Genomic DNA, 14,825 nt, shown 5'->3' with positions numbered 1-14,825 from the left:
TACATGTGGCTGTTATTAGCTGCCTGGGCACACGGCAGGGCTCAGAAGGGAAAGATGAGGGGCATAAGCTGTGCGGAGTGTATCAGGGTAAATTAAAAATTAAGGGATGTATGATAAATTCGAAAACAATCTTTCATACAGAGCCCTGGTTTTTCGGGACACGTGTCGCATTCGTATATTGTTTACCTCCTTATCCCCCTCTTTGAGCAGACTCTGCACCTCTTTTGACTTTTTCCCTTCTTGCCAGTTTGGGGAACTTCTCCTGTAAAGTGTTGCCCTGGTACGATTCGTGTGGCCTCGCTTCCGGAAGTACTGGATGCTCCCTATTCTTGGTCCTAAAGATTAGGTTCTTGATAGTCACCTCTTGAAATTCCAGGAAAGTTCCCCTCTGGCCTGCACATCGACGTAGCACATACGCATTGTACAATGCCATCTGTATGATGTGCACTGCCAGCTTCTTATACCACACCCTCGATTTCCGCATGGCGCTGTAGGGCTTCAGGACTTGATCTGACAAGTCAACCCCTCCCATGTACCTATTGTAGTCCAGGTTGCAGTCTGGTTTGGGGGTCTCTATACTGGTACCTCGTACAGGCAGGGCCGCCATCAGGGGGGTATTAGGGCTACTACTGTAGGGGGCCCGGCCAAACTTAATTGAAAGGGGGGCCCGGCAACTGCCGCGACTTGCCTTTGGTAGAAAAAAACAGGCCCCTGCTATGGGGCCTGTTTTTTTCACCAAAACAATGTCGTGAGCTGCGGGCCCCCCTCTTGTGAAACACCGCCGTGAGCTGCGGGCCCCCCTCTCATCACCGCCGTGAAACACCGCCCGCTTGAGCGCGTACGACCCCAAGCGCGCGCGCACACGCGCGAACGACCAGGCGCGCCGCCGGGAGGGAGGCTGTGCGCCCGCAACACAAGATCTAGTGGGAAGGACAGCCACACTGGACAGCGGCGCAGTCTACTTACCTGCTGGCCCGCCTCCGACTCGTCCGCCTCCGACTCCGCCTCATCTTCCTCCTCGTCCGACTCCGCCTCCTCGTTCGACTCCGCCTCCTCCTTCTCCAGAGCGTGGCTCCGTAAGGAGAGGGGGAGGAGTCTAGTTGTTGCGCGGCGACAGTTCTACGATCCCCGCCATTTTCTGGAGCCTGGAGCCTGAAGGTGAAGGACGACATCTGGACCGAAGACATCGCCTGAAGAGGACTGGAGTGGGAGCAGCTCTTCTGACACGGTGAGTAAAGTGTCTCAAAGTGCTGTTTATGTATGGCCCTGTTCACACAGAGTATTTTGCAGGCCGAAAAAATCTGCCTCAAAATTCCTTAATGAATTTTGAGGCAGATTTTGACCTGCCCACACTATCTTGCCGCGTTTTTTGCTGCGTTTTTTGCCCGCTGCGATTGAGGACAGCAGACAAAAAACGCAGAGAAAAATGCATTTTCTGCCTCACATTTATTTCGATGGGAGGTCAGAGGCGGAACCGCGGCAAGAAAGGACGTGCTGCTTTTTCTTTTTTCCTCGAATGGCTCCCATTGATTTCAGATTAAATCAATGGGAGGCGGTTTTGGAAGTTGTTTGGTGCTGATTCTGACGCAGTGTCCGAGTCAATATCAAGGCTCAAAAACTCTGTGAACTGTGCCTTGTTGTTAGGGCTTATTCAGACGAACATGTAATACATCCGTGCAACGTGCGTGATTTTCACGCGCCTCGCACGGACCTATGTTACTCAATGGGGTCGTGCAGACTGTCAGTGATTTTCACGCAGCGTGTGTCCGTGTGTCCGCTGCGTAAAACTCACGACATGTCCTATATTTGTGCATTGTTGGCGCATCACGCACCCATTGAAGTCAATGGGTGCGTGAAAATCCCGCCCAGCACTTCCGCAGTCGTATAAACTATGAATGAAAACAGAAAAGCACCACGTGCTACAAACATACAAACAGAGTGTCATAATGATGGCGGCTGCGCGAAACTCACACAGCCACGCATCATACGCTGCTGCCACACGGAGCGGTTATGGACCTTTTGCATGCGCAAAACGCCACGTTTTTGCGCACACAAAAAGCACACGCTTGTGTAAATCCGGCCTTAGGGTAGGAAGACACTAGGCATGAACACTGCGGATTTTATGCAACACATTTTATTGTGGAAAATCCGCAGCGTATCACAGTCGCAGCAGAGTGGATGAGATTTGAACAAATCTCATCCACACGCTGCAAAAAAAATGGACCTGCAGTGTGGCTTTTGGCTTTTTAAGCCGCAGCATGTCAATTTATGCTGCAGAATCGCCGCTCCTCTGTTGCGGAAATGCTGCGGTTCTGCCACAAAAATCACACATGAGAAAAAAAAAAGGTACTTTTTCACATTTATAAAAAAGTTTAGACTTGCCCCAGCCGTAGTCCTGGTGACGCGATCCTCTATTCTTAGCGCAGCCCCGCCTCCTGTCAGGACGTTTCATCCCATTTGACTGCTGCAGTGGTCACATGGTCTACAGCGTCATCACAGGAGGCGGGGCTACGTTCAGAAGAGAGAGATGCGTCACCAGGACTACGGCCGGGGCAAGTCTAAACTTTTTTTTCCCTGCAGGATTCCCGCAGCGGACATGCCTCACGAAACCTGCGCCACTATTTGGTGCGGTTTTGCTGGCAGAATTCCCTGCGGCTACCGGGGCGGATAAGCTGTGGAGTTTTACTCAGCATATCCGCCTAGTGTGTTCCTTATGATGTCGCTCCTGGAGCTGCTGCCGGTCTCTAAATAGGCAATTGGTCCAGTAGAATTTGGAATAATTTTTTTCGTGAACCAGCTTAAAAAAATACAAAACTTTTGTGTTAGGGCCTGTTCACATCACCGTTCGCTTCCGCTCCGGGGTTCCGTCTGAGGTTTCTGTCGGGTGAACCCCGCAACGAAGCCGGTCTATCGGGCGAAACGCGCGTCGAGGCGCTTATTCACCCAGATCTTCTGATCCTCCACGCTCTTTCAACATGTCTCAGGGTATGTGTATGTGCTTTTGCTAAACCTATACTGACTTTTGGGCTATACTGTCTAACTATGGCAGCTGCATTTTTCTATAGCTATCTGAGCTACACTATCTCTTGATATACGTCAATAGCTACACTCTTTTCTTGTGCTGACTCCTACCTAGCAGTATACATATATCTATTTAGTTATACTGCGCTGTCTTTATACGTATTATTGTATACATATCGATTTAGCTGCACCCTTTCTGTGCTGGCTCTGACGTATTATCATTATATGCATGCTGCCACATGTTATCCTGCCCTCCCCTTTTTGTATAGGCTCTGATATTGTACAGGCCACCTTCTCATTTCTATTTGCTACATGTGGGATTTATATTACACACCCCTGGGCTTGTGTTATTATTGGATATTATTTGAGCGTGTGAGTGATCATTAGTATATGGTTGATTCAGTTGGTCATGGTCTTTTCTATCTGACCCTGCTGTATATGTCTCCGTATATGCTGTATTATCTCTCTTTTTCTATTACTGTGTTATTTTGTCATTATATTTAATAAAGATATTTTTTGTGCTTTTTATATTGAGTACAATATTTTCTTAAGGGATATGTCCCATCTGGTTCGTTGTTAGGTTCTATTGCTATAGGGGACCCCACTACATGCCATTTCTATGGTGCGAGGTTTTTGGTTAGGTTGTCTTAACTACGGTGACGGGTGCCTGACACTAAACCTATCTAGATTATTCCGAGCTTCCCTGACGCTAAACCTAACTACTGTGATGGACCCCTAACGCTAGATCTAACTATGGTGATGGATTCCTGACGCTATACCTAACTATGCTTTTTGACGGTTCCCTGACACTAACTGACACTAATACTAAACTAACTAGATAAATTGTCTAAATTAACAGGTTTTTTCGTTTTGTTAAAGAAAAAAATAATCCCCAGGGACCAAGAAATTGGTCTTGAAGACTAAGAAGTGGTCAGTGATAGGAGATCACTGACCAAAAATGTGGGGGGAACACAAGGAGGAAGGGTAAAGGACTGGGTAGTGGATTGGTGGGAAGCAGAAAAAAGTTGTCTTTTTTTCACTTTTGTTCACTCTTTTTCTTCTCTCCCTCTACTCACAACCGCTCTGAACGCCTCGCTATCTCCATCTCAGGGCGGGTGCGGCAGGATGTGATGTCAGGGAGAGGGAGTGAAGAGACCGATCGTCACTATTGGACAGTTACTCACTGACTGACCAATAGTGGCGATTGTGGAGGCGGGACCATCGCAATAGGTCCCGGCGTATTGAGCTGTGATAGCCTGCTGTCGGAAACAGCAGCTGTCATAGCTCGTGCACGCGCCGGTGGAAAATGGCGATGCATTTTCCCTGCGACATAATATTCCGTCGCTGAGCGCGAACGGGGCGGTCAGCGCGACGGAATATTACGTTGCTGAGCTCGAAAGGGTTAACTATATTGAATACACAGTGTCAAGAAACTTTAATTTCACTTTTTCAATGGTTTTCAGTGACTTAAGTGATTAATTATCACGCTGCAGAAAGTTATCAGAGTCAGGATAAGGATTGCTATATCTGTACACGACTCCAAACAAAGAAACAAGAAGTTCATCTGCTCACCAGGCCGTCCATGTGTGCAATGAACTCTCAGTGGGCGGATAATTCTCCAGTAACTTTATCCATTAAAATGGAGACGATCCAGAACTTAGGCTACATTCACACGACAGTTTAAAAAAATGGTCATTAAAAACTGATCAACTGCTAGCGCGCTGAACAAGATGGACGTGTGAAAGGAGAGCTCTCCCGGTGACTGAGGACAAATACCAGATTATACCGACTTAGCAGAATAGATCTCACCCTGATTCATCTGACACTTACGGTGAGGACATCAGGAGTGATAAGAGGTAAATATCAGACGGCTGGAGAAGGTGGCGTGGTAACACGAGACCAGCCACAGGCCTGCGATAAGAGTAGCCGACACGAGGAGAACTCTCCTGCTAGCAACCCTCTCCCCCAGATCTCTCCCCCTCCGGATAGCACATCGGAGAGTGTTACCGGAGAATACCGGAACACGGAGACGGATTACTACTGCCAGGCAGTGGGAATGAAAGCCTGCTGCATTGCTCTCACACAGCAGCACTTGAGGTGGGAAGGAGACGGCGTTATCATCGCCAGTACGACGCCATTACGACGCCATTACGCCGCCATTACACCGCTACTGCAACAACTTAAGATATCAGCATAAGTTGGACGGAAGGAGATCTCTGCTGAGCCGTGAGTAAACAGACTTGGTGGGGTTTACCTACTCACTCACTACTATACCTATATATTACAAGACTGTAACCCTGCGACGGAGGCCTGTTGGTACTGTTAGACCAGGACCTCAATTAGCAACACAGGCGCACACAGGAGTGAACGGGTGAGAGAGGCTACAAAGCAGCAGTGATTGACACAAGCGGGACTGTGTATACACCTGGGTATATGGGCATAGCTCAAATTTTTCTTGAGGACTACTCAAGCCTCTAATACGAACACTGATATAAAACACCTATTAGGGTCATAGGCCCAATTTTTTCCCAAATTGGAACTATTTATATAATGGAACCAGTCTGAGAAGTGAAACTAGGAGAGGAGAAACTGGTGGACAAGCACAAGACGTATACTTTGAGTCTTACCAAACATAGCGTTCAAAAATGGTCAGAGGACATAAAATGGATAGCTGGGACACCCCCAAACAGAAGAAAAAAGGACAGACAGATATGGATAAATTCCTACATAAAAAATCTCCTACATCGAAAAAAGAAGGCCGCAAAAGTGAGCAAGTGCCCTCCCAACAAGTAGATCAGTTAGAATCTTCAGATGAGAGTTCAGATGAGGAAGCTCCAAGAGGTGCTGGTTCAATAAATATATCCACAGCGGCAATGCAAAAGATAATTGAAAACGCTTTGAAACCGGTTCTGAAAGAACTTGTAGACTTCAAGCAAGAGGTGCGACAAATGCACAAGAGGGTCGAAGTACTAGAGGAAACCCAAAGCAAATTGATAACGCACAGTGCAGCAACAACTACCGCAATGGAGAACTGCCAAATTCATTTTAATAGTATTCTCTCCTATGTAGAGGATCAAGATAATAGGGGGCGGAGAAACAACTTGCGAATAAAAGGTATTCCAGAGACGGTCATGCCAACTGAAATCCCGTCGACAGTAAGCAAAATGTTACAAGTGTTAATACCAGACGACCAAGGCGGCACTCTAGTAGTAGAAAGAGCGCACAGGGCGCTGAGGCCAAAGCCAAAGGATGGAGACCCTCCAAGAGATGTTATCTGCCGACTTTTAAACTCATCACACAGAGATAAAATTCTCCGAGCAGCCAGAGAAGCTCATACGTTAATGTACAATGGCTATAATTACACAATATTTCAAGACATCTCTCCAGTTACTATGAACAAAAGACGACAACTAAAACCGTTGACGGAAGCTTTACGAGCCAAAGGTAGCCAGTACAGATGGTTATTTCCTTTTGGGATCGCCTTCAGAATAAATGGGGCTATGAAAACCATAAGATGTCCGGATGACTTAACACCTTTATACAATGAGCTTGGCATGGACTCGCAACGACCGTTGTCCTGGCTTCAAATCGTGGATGTCGCATCGCTTCCGAGACCCCCGATCCCTACCATCACTGCATCAGGAATAACGGCGCGGGGACATAACAGTAGGAAGAGACTTTCCACCTAAACAGAAGTTGACCCAGAGAAGACTCCTTGAAGAGATACTCGTATCCTTACCTGGAATGCGTGTTTTCGAAATGTTTCTAAAATATTACGCAGGAATGTTTAATGTTTAATTTTTAAATTTGAGTTAGACGCGAGGAGTTACGCCATATATGGTCAATATCTGCACTTTTGAAGGTTTTGTGTATTTAGCTCAGTTTATTCTATGTTCTCCTCTCCTGGTTCATCACGTATTGTGAAATACCTATTTAAGTAATCCACTGTACTTGTATAGGATATTGTTATTGATCTTGTACAACACATTGCTAAACTTACACCAAATATGTCCGACATACACGTAACAACATGGAATGTAAAAGGGATGAATTCACCAACAAAGCGATCTAGACTTTTCCAGATCCTGAGATCTCAGAACACAGACGTGGCGATGTTGCAAGAAACACACTTGACAAAGAGGAAAATGCCCCAGCTATCCACAACATACTTCAACAAGTGGTTTCATTCACAACACCCTGATTTAAAAAAATGTGGTGTATCAATAGCTATCAAAAAATCAGTGCCCTTTACATATATATCACAGCTTTCTGATGCAGAAGGGAGATTCCTCTTTGTTAAAGGCTTGATTGCGAATACACCAATCACGTTTGCGAACATTTATGCGCCAAACACTCAACAAGTCAAATGGTTGGTAACCACTTTGAAACAACTGAAGCTGTTCCAACATGGGATATGTATTTTAGGAGGTGATTTAAATGTCACTCTAGAGCCATTGCTAGATTCATCCAAAGGTAGCTCACAGCAATCGTATAGGAGTCTTAGATTGCTACAAAAAACACTAGCAGACCTACAATTGAGAGACACATGGAGGTCGTTTCACCCAACGGTTAAAGACTATACACACTTTTCTGCGCCCCATCAGTCCTATCAACGGCTGGACTATATATTTGTTCAAGCCCCACAGCTCACTAAGGTGTCCGCAATAACAATTAAACAAATTGTAGTATCAGATCATGCCCCGGTGGTTATGGGCTTTAAGGTAATGTCTCTACCCAAATCGTCAAATGTCTGGAGATTAAATGAAACACTACTGAGGTCCTCGGTACACACACAGAGGATTTCAGATAGCCTTAGTCACTATTTTAAAGAAAATATAAATGAAGATATATCACTGGCTAACACATGGGAGGCACACAAGACAGTAATTAGGGGTGAGTTCATTTCTATTGGCTCTCGTGCTAAAAAGATTCATATGCAGGAAATAGATGAGACTATGAGGAAAATTTTAGAGTTAGAAGGACAACATAAATTATCCTTGGCAGCAAAGACCCAAAGAGAGTTAGTTACACAACGAGAACACCTCAAGCAGATACTTAACTTAAGAGCCTCCAAAGCATATTTAAACTCCAAACATGCAGTGTACCTTCACGGGAATAGGGGGTCAAAACTCATGGCCCTAATGGCTAAAAAACGACAGGACCAAGCCTATATTAGAACAATCAAGACAGAAAATGGGAAAATACACACAACAGAAAATATTGCACAACAATTTAAAACCTACTAAGAGGCTTTATATGGGATAAGAGCACAGGAATCCGGGGAACAATTTGCACAGCGAAGCGAAGAAATAGATAATTTTTTGGAGAATATAAATCTTCCTAGGCTAGACGACACTCAGAGAGAAGTGTTGTCTCGACCCTTCTCTCCCACGGAAGTAGAAGAGGCCTTGAAAGGTATGCCTCTGGGGAAGAGCCCGGGACCTGATGGGCTCCCAGCGGTATACTACAAAACCTTTCAAGGATTGCTTTTGCCACATATGGTTTCGACATATAACTCAATGTCTGAGGGTAGTGGGTTTACCTGTCAGACTTTAGAGGCACACATCTCTATAATCCCCAAAGCTGAAAGAGACCCGGCTCTTTGTAGTAGTTACAGACCGATATCATTTCTAAATGTAGATATAAAAATGTATGCTAAAATCATCGCGAATAGACTGAGGTTGCTGATACCGAATTTAGTCAATATGGAGCAAGTGGGGTTTGTAGCGGGGAGGGAGGGAAGAGACAACACACTGAGAGTACTACATCTGATACAGCTGGCTCGTAGACGTAAAATTCCCTTGGCACTGTTATCTACCGACGCCGAAAAGGCATTTGACCGCGTAGATTGTACTTTTATGGTCAAAACACTTCACAAATTTGGCTTACCGGAACTCATGATTAAGCAAATTATGGCCTTATACGCCTGTCCTTCAGCAAAGGTTAGAGTGAATGGTATCCTATCCCCCCCTTTTCGGATTATGAATGGAACGAGACAGGGTTGTCCGCTATCGCCTCTTTTATTTGTCTTAGCTATTGAAAAGATGATTCAACAAGTTCGTCAATGCAAACAGATTCAAGGGGTGGAGATTGGGGGCAGAGTACACCTGACGGCATCCTTCGCTGATGATCTCTTGATATTAACCTCAAACCCACAAATCTCATTCCCCATACTGGCCGACATGTTTGTCAAATTTGAAGGAATCTCTAACTTTAAAATTAACCCAGATAAGTCGGTTGCATTGAACATCACGTGCTCTGAAGAGGTGGTAGCGGAGACCCAGCTTTCGTCCCCATTTAAATGGTCATTAAACTCGATTAAGTATTTGGGCATACAGATTGCACCTTCCCCGGACTCATGGTTTTCAATGAACTATAAACCCTTGATCTCACAAATTGAGAGTATACTGACGAATTGGAAATTACCATATATATCCTGGCTAGGCAGATGTAACCTAATAAAAATGTTGATAATTCCCAAAATAACCTACCTGATACAGACAATGCCAATTTACCTACCACAAAAATACTTTCATAACATTAACAAGAAACTGCTAAGATACATATGGGGCGGAAGGGGACATCGGCTGGCGTTCAAAACCTTGATTAGACCAAAAGCACTAGAGGGAATAAATTTCACAGACCTCCAAACCTTCTACCAAGCTACTCAGATGAACAGAATACTAGACTGGTATGGGGTAACACGACACAAACTATATGTATATATAGAAGAAGAGGTGAGTGGTAGGCCTTTAACTCAGAGGTTATTACGGTCAGTGTTGCCTGGCATGAATGATACAACCACTAATATCCTCACAAAAGCGGTATTAGCTGTATGGAAAAAGTTGTCACTAGAAGAAGATGTTTGTCACACTCCTACATTACTGACAACACTAGGTGATATATTAGGGCTTAAAGAGAAGAGGGAAGGGGCTCATATCTGCATGGGATCAGAATTGAGAGAAGTGGCCTCAGGAAACATTGTACACATGGATAAATTTCCCTCATTAGAGTACATTAGAGGTAAATACCCTCAAATGAGAATACATTATCTGGAGTACTTACAACTGCTCTCAAACTATAAATTTCTGGTAAAACATGGCTTTGTTATCAGACCACTGACATGGTTTGAGTCACTGCTGTCCTCAGCAACACCAATACCGAAATCCCTCTCCTTACTATATAAGAAGCTAGCTTCCATGAAGGGAAAGAGCGATTTACCACATATCTTATCATGGGAGAAAGAGCTGAAGGTTCAATTTACAAAGGCGGAAATACAATATATCTATAAATCCAGCAGCGGGCCCTCTAGATGCATAAACCTACAAGAAACCTCCTATAAATTAGTCACTAGATGGTACAAAACGCCGGAACTATTGCATTGTATAGACCCAACGATATCTCCCCTTTGCTGGAGATATAACCAACAGGTAGGAGCATATACGCACATCTGGTGGGAGTGTACAAATATTCAATCCTTTTGGAGAAAAGTACAACGAATTCTGACAATTATTTGCCCCACAGCGCAGACTTTAACACTTACCTATTTACTGCTGAACCTTCACTCTGTCAACCCCTCAGGTCATTCACGGGAGAAACTGTGGCCACAATTAGTTTTAGCAGCAAAGGCTTTGATACCGCTAAATTGGAGGAAGACAACCTCCCCATCAATTACCCAATGGTTAAACAAAATAGCTCAAATGTCGAGACTAGAGGAACTAAGCTATCTGGCCTTAAGAAACGTAGGTAAATACTATAGTATTTGGCAACCTTGGTTGAACTTCCTAAATGACACAAAGGGATATATGGAATGCTTAGAGGAATTAAACAGTGGGTATCTGTAGGTCTCATCGCCATACAAAGTAGTAACGAGATCGAATGATGTGTCTACCAATGGTAAGGAGTCATAACACCAATACAGAGACAATATGTGGATCGGTTGATGGCAAGTTAAGAAGTAGAGAAGTAAAAGAGAAATATTGGATGCAAATTTAAATGGAATAGGGGAATCTTGTATGATGTTGTCACGAAAGGTATTAAAGTGTTATGTAATTAACAATGGAATTATATGTATCTCTAGTACAAATGATTCATCCGAATTGTATTTTATAACATGTATGTTAAAAAATTTGGAAAAAAACAATAAACAAAGTTTGACAAAAAAAAATAAAAAATTGATCAACTGTCAGTTTTTCATGGCCGTTTTGCATCATTGTGTCTGCAAATTTTTATACACTTCCAGTCCGTCTGTCCATTTTTAATGGCCGTTTGACATCCATTTTGCATCCGTTTTTCATGGCCGTTAAAAAAACTGATGAATTTCATTTGTCTGGCTTCTTTTGTCCCAACCCCCTGAAAACACCCAAACAAAGGTCATTGTCATGATTGTTTCACAGCCCCCCTGTAGATGATGCCACACAGCCCCCCTGTAGATGATGGCACACGGACTCCCTGTATATGATGCCACACAGACCCCCTGTAGATGATGGCACACAGACCCCCTGTAGATGATGGCACACAGACCCCCTGTAGATGATGGCTCACAGCCTCCCTGTAGATGATGTCACACAGCCCCCCTGTAGATGATGGCACACAGCCCCCTTGTAGACGATGGCACACAGCCCCCTGTAGACGATGGCACACAGCCCCAATGTAGATGATGACACAGACACCTCTCCGGAGAAAGCACCACACCCCCCCCCCTCCCTGTGGTAATCTTCCGGGACACTCTCTGTAAATTCAGGACCGTGCTGAAAAATTTGCTACAGTAGACAACAATGTCCCCTGTACTAGCGCCATGCTACCATAGTAGTGAGCGCAACAATATCCGTAATTTTTGTCCGCCTGAATGCCCTACATACTCACCGATGCATGACCATCTACGTCACGAGTGATCTCTAGTCTCACTGGTTCTGCGAAGGCGACGAGAGGACGTCATCTCGTCACCTTCGCAGAACCCATGAGACTAGAGACCACATCTGTAGAATACGGCGCTGCAACGGTGACTATGTGTCATTGCGCCGCCGATTACCAGCAAGGGAGCCAATAGTTCCCTTGGCTCTTGAATCCCCAAATCACAGAACCGTTTTTAACGGCTGTTACATGTATTGACGGCCGTTAAAAATTGATCCATTGACTTCTATGGGGGCCGTCTGGCCGTGAAAGCGGCCAAAAATAGGACATGTTCCATTTTTTGACGGCCAATATTCACGGGTGGTTAAAAAAAGGCCGTGTGAATATACCCATAGAACATCATTGTTCTGGAAGCGGACGTTTTTTACTGTTGTGTGAATGTAGCCTAAAACGAAATTCAATAAAATGTATCCTTTATTAGTTCAGATGTTGCCGTCTTTACCTTGACTTTTAACGCATTAAATAAACAATCCCTTATCTTGACTTTTTCAATGGCTTTTGTTGTGTGATATCACGCTGCAACAAATGATATTTTATTTCACATATAGCGAAAAGTAGTAATCCAAAAATAGGTTTTTAACGTTTCGGTCTATACATTCAACCTTCTTTAGACACGGATATGCGGCGCTTGTGACCTCGGTCGCTGTTGGGTAATGGCGCCATTATTTTTGGATTACTACTTTTCGCTATATGTGAAATCAAATATCACTTATTGCATAATACCTTGGAGTGCTGAGTTCCCATTTTTTACACATTGGCGTGGAAGCCTACTCACGCACACTTGAAACACGGAGTGCTGCGGGATCAAGAAAGTATCACGCTGCAACAAGTTATCAGAGTCAAGTTAAAGATGGCTACATCTGTATTACAGTATAAAATCCATCTAGTAACAGATTACACGTTTCATACATTACATGTTCTTAGTCGTAGCCCCTATAACCACACATGTATCTTTCTTCCATGTTTATAAACAGCAGTCCCATGTAACGCCTATATCCAGTGTATGCACAGACAGTCTATCCAGGCAGTAGGAGATAATTAGATGATGTAACAGATACTGCAGCCGCTTATGATGTCACTGATGATGTCATAGACAGTACTAGCCGTTAGGTTCTATGTGCAGCTGGATTACATATTTTTTACAATTTCTGCCAATGACGTCTGGACCGGGACTGTGATTGACTGTGTGATTGACAGGTAAGATGCAGCATTTTATCATTAATTCTACATGTTACTGGACACATGAAATATATACGCTCTAGAATTCTCATATAAGGCCAGATTCACACTGGACATTACTGCAGCAATTTCTAACCACACCAACACCTCACCACAAATATATAATTGTAGAAGGATTTTTTTCTGGTGATTGTCGGGGGTTGTTTTTTTTTTTTTAGACAAACAGTTCAAGTTCCAGTAAAATGTTTCTATTAATGCAAGTAACAACTGAACATTTTACATTCAGATTTCAATGTTTCACATTTTCTCATTAAAGTTACAACTCAGTACATCAGAGTATGTTCACACAGCCTATTTTCAGCCGTTTTCCTGGCCGTAAACACCCCGAAAAACTGCCGAAAATACGGAGGCTGGACGCCTCCAAACATCTGCCCATTGATTTCAATGGGAAAAACTGTTTTTTTTTTCCGATGGTGCATTTTACGTGGGCGTTTTATAAAGCGGCGCATAAAAAACACCCTGTAAAATGCATTTCACTCCTTCGGCCGTTTTTGGAGCCGTTTTTCATTGTCTCAATAGAAAAACAGCTCCAAGAACGTTGGTAAAAACGCCTCAAAAAATGTTTGTGGTTTAAAAAATGGCTGAAAATCAGAGGCTGTTTTCCCTTGAAAAAAGCTCTGTATTTTAGAGACGTTTTTTAGTTAAGTGTGTGAACATACCCTTACCATTGTCTGAGAATTGCAGCTGTCAGTAATGTGGAATGTGACTTCTCAGTCGTTTTCAATATGATGTCTAATTTAATTTAATTAAATAGTCTTAAAAAGCTACCGTATATTATCCTAATAAGGCTCAGCAGTAGCCAGGGCCGGCCTTAGGGGTGTGCGACCTGTGCCATTACATAGGGCGCATCCCTCCAGCAGGTGGAACGGGGCGCTGCGCTGGCTCCCTTCCACTGCTTTTGTTTTAGAAGCGGCCGGGCAACTCAGCAGCTGCCTTTCCGCCTGGGTGCTTCTCTCACTGACATCGCGTTTCTAGCAGCGAAAATCGGGATTCCTCTAGGAGATGGGGGCATTGGGGATTGGCATTTGTAAATTGCCCACATTGTGACCCCCCCTAATGTCAGTCATGGACACCTGGGCCTGGGTGTGACTGCAACCTCTTCACCCCTATAGTTATGTTCCCTGGGTTTACACTAACATTACAAAATGTTTTCAATGTCTGACTCGTCCTGTGATAGAAAATGAAAGGTGTGAAAGTAAATATATTATTATTCATTCTAGATATGGGGTTATTTTATGTTTATTCCATTATGTATTTTACAGACATTTATGACATCTGAATATGTGGCACCAGTGACAGCCGACATGCTAGGACATACACTGTATATATGTAAGTATTATAGCAAATGACAACCTATAGAAATTCTATAATCTGATGTCATCCAGAATGTTCCTATAGAGACACATGACAAGACTGTGGGAACAAATTCCCCAATGTTGTTCATCCAGGGCCTGTTTTGGGGGTGTGCGACCTGTGCGGTTACACTGGGTGCATCACCTGTCACTAATGAATGGGGCGCCACTGGTCTTGATGTCTGGGGCACCCATTGCTTGAACACTCAATCCCACTCATCATGTAACAAAAAGTAAAGGCCACTGCTCAGGATGTAGATACAATTCCTTGATAATGGATTACATTACAGTGTGGCAGAC

Source organism: Rhinoderma darwinii, chromosome 2, assembly GCF_050947455.1.
Source record: "Rhinoderma darwinii isolate aRhiDar2 chromosome 2, aRhiDar2.hap1, whole genome shotgun sequence".
Taxonomy (NCBI): domain Eukaryota; kingdom Metazoa; phylum Chordata; class Amphibia; order Anura; family Rhinodermatidae; genus Rhinoderma; species Rhinoderma darwinii.
This window is presented reverse-complemented; position numbering follows the sequence as displayed.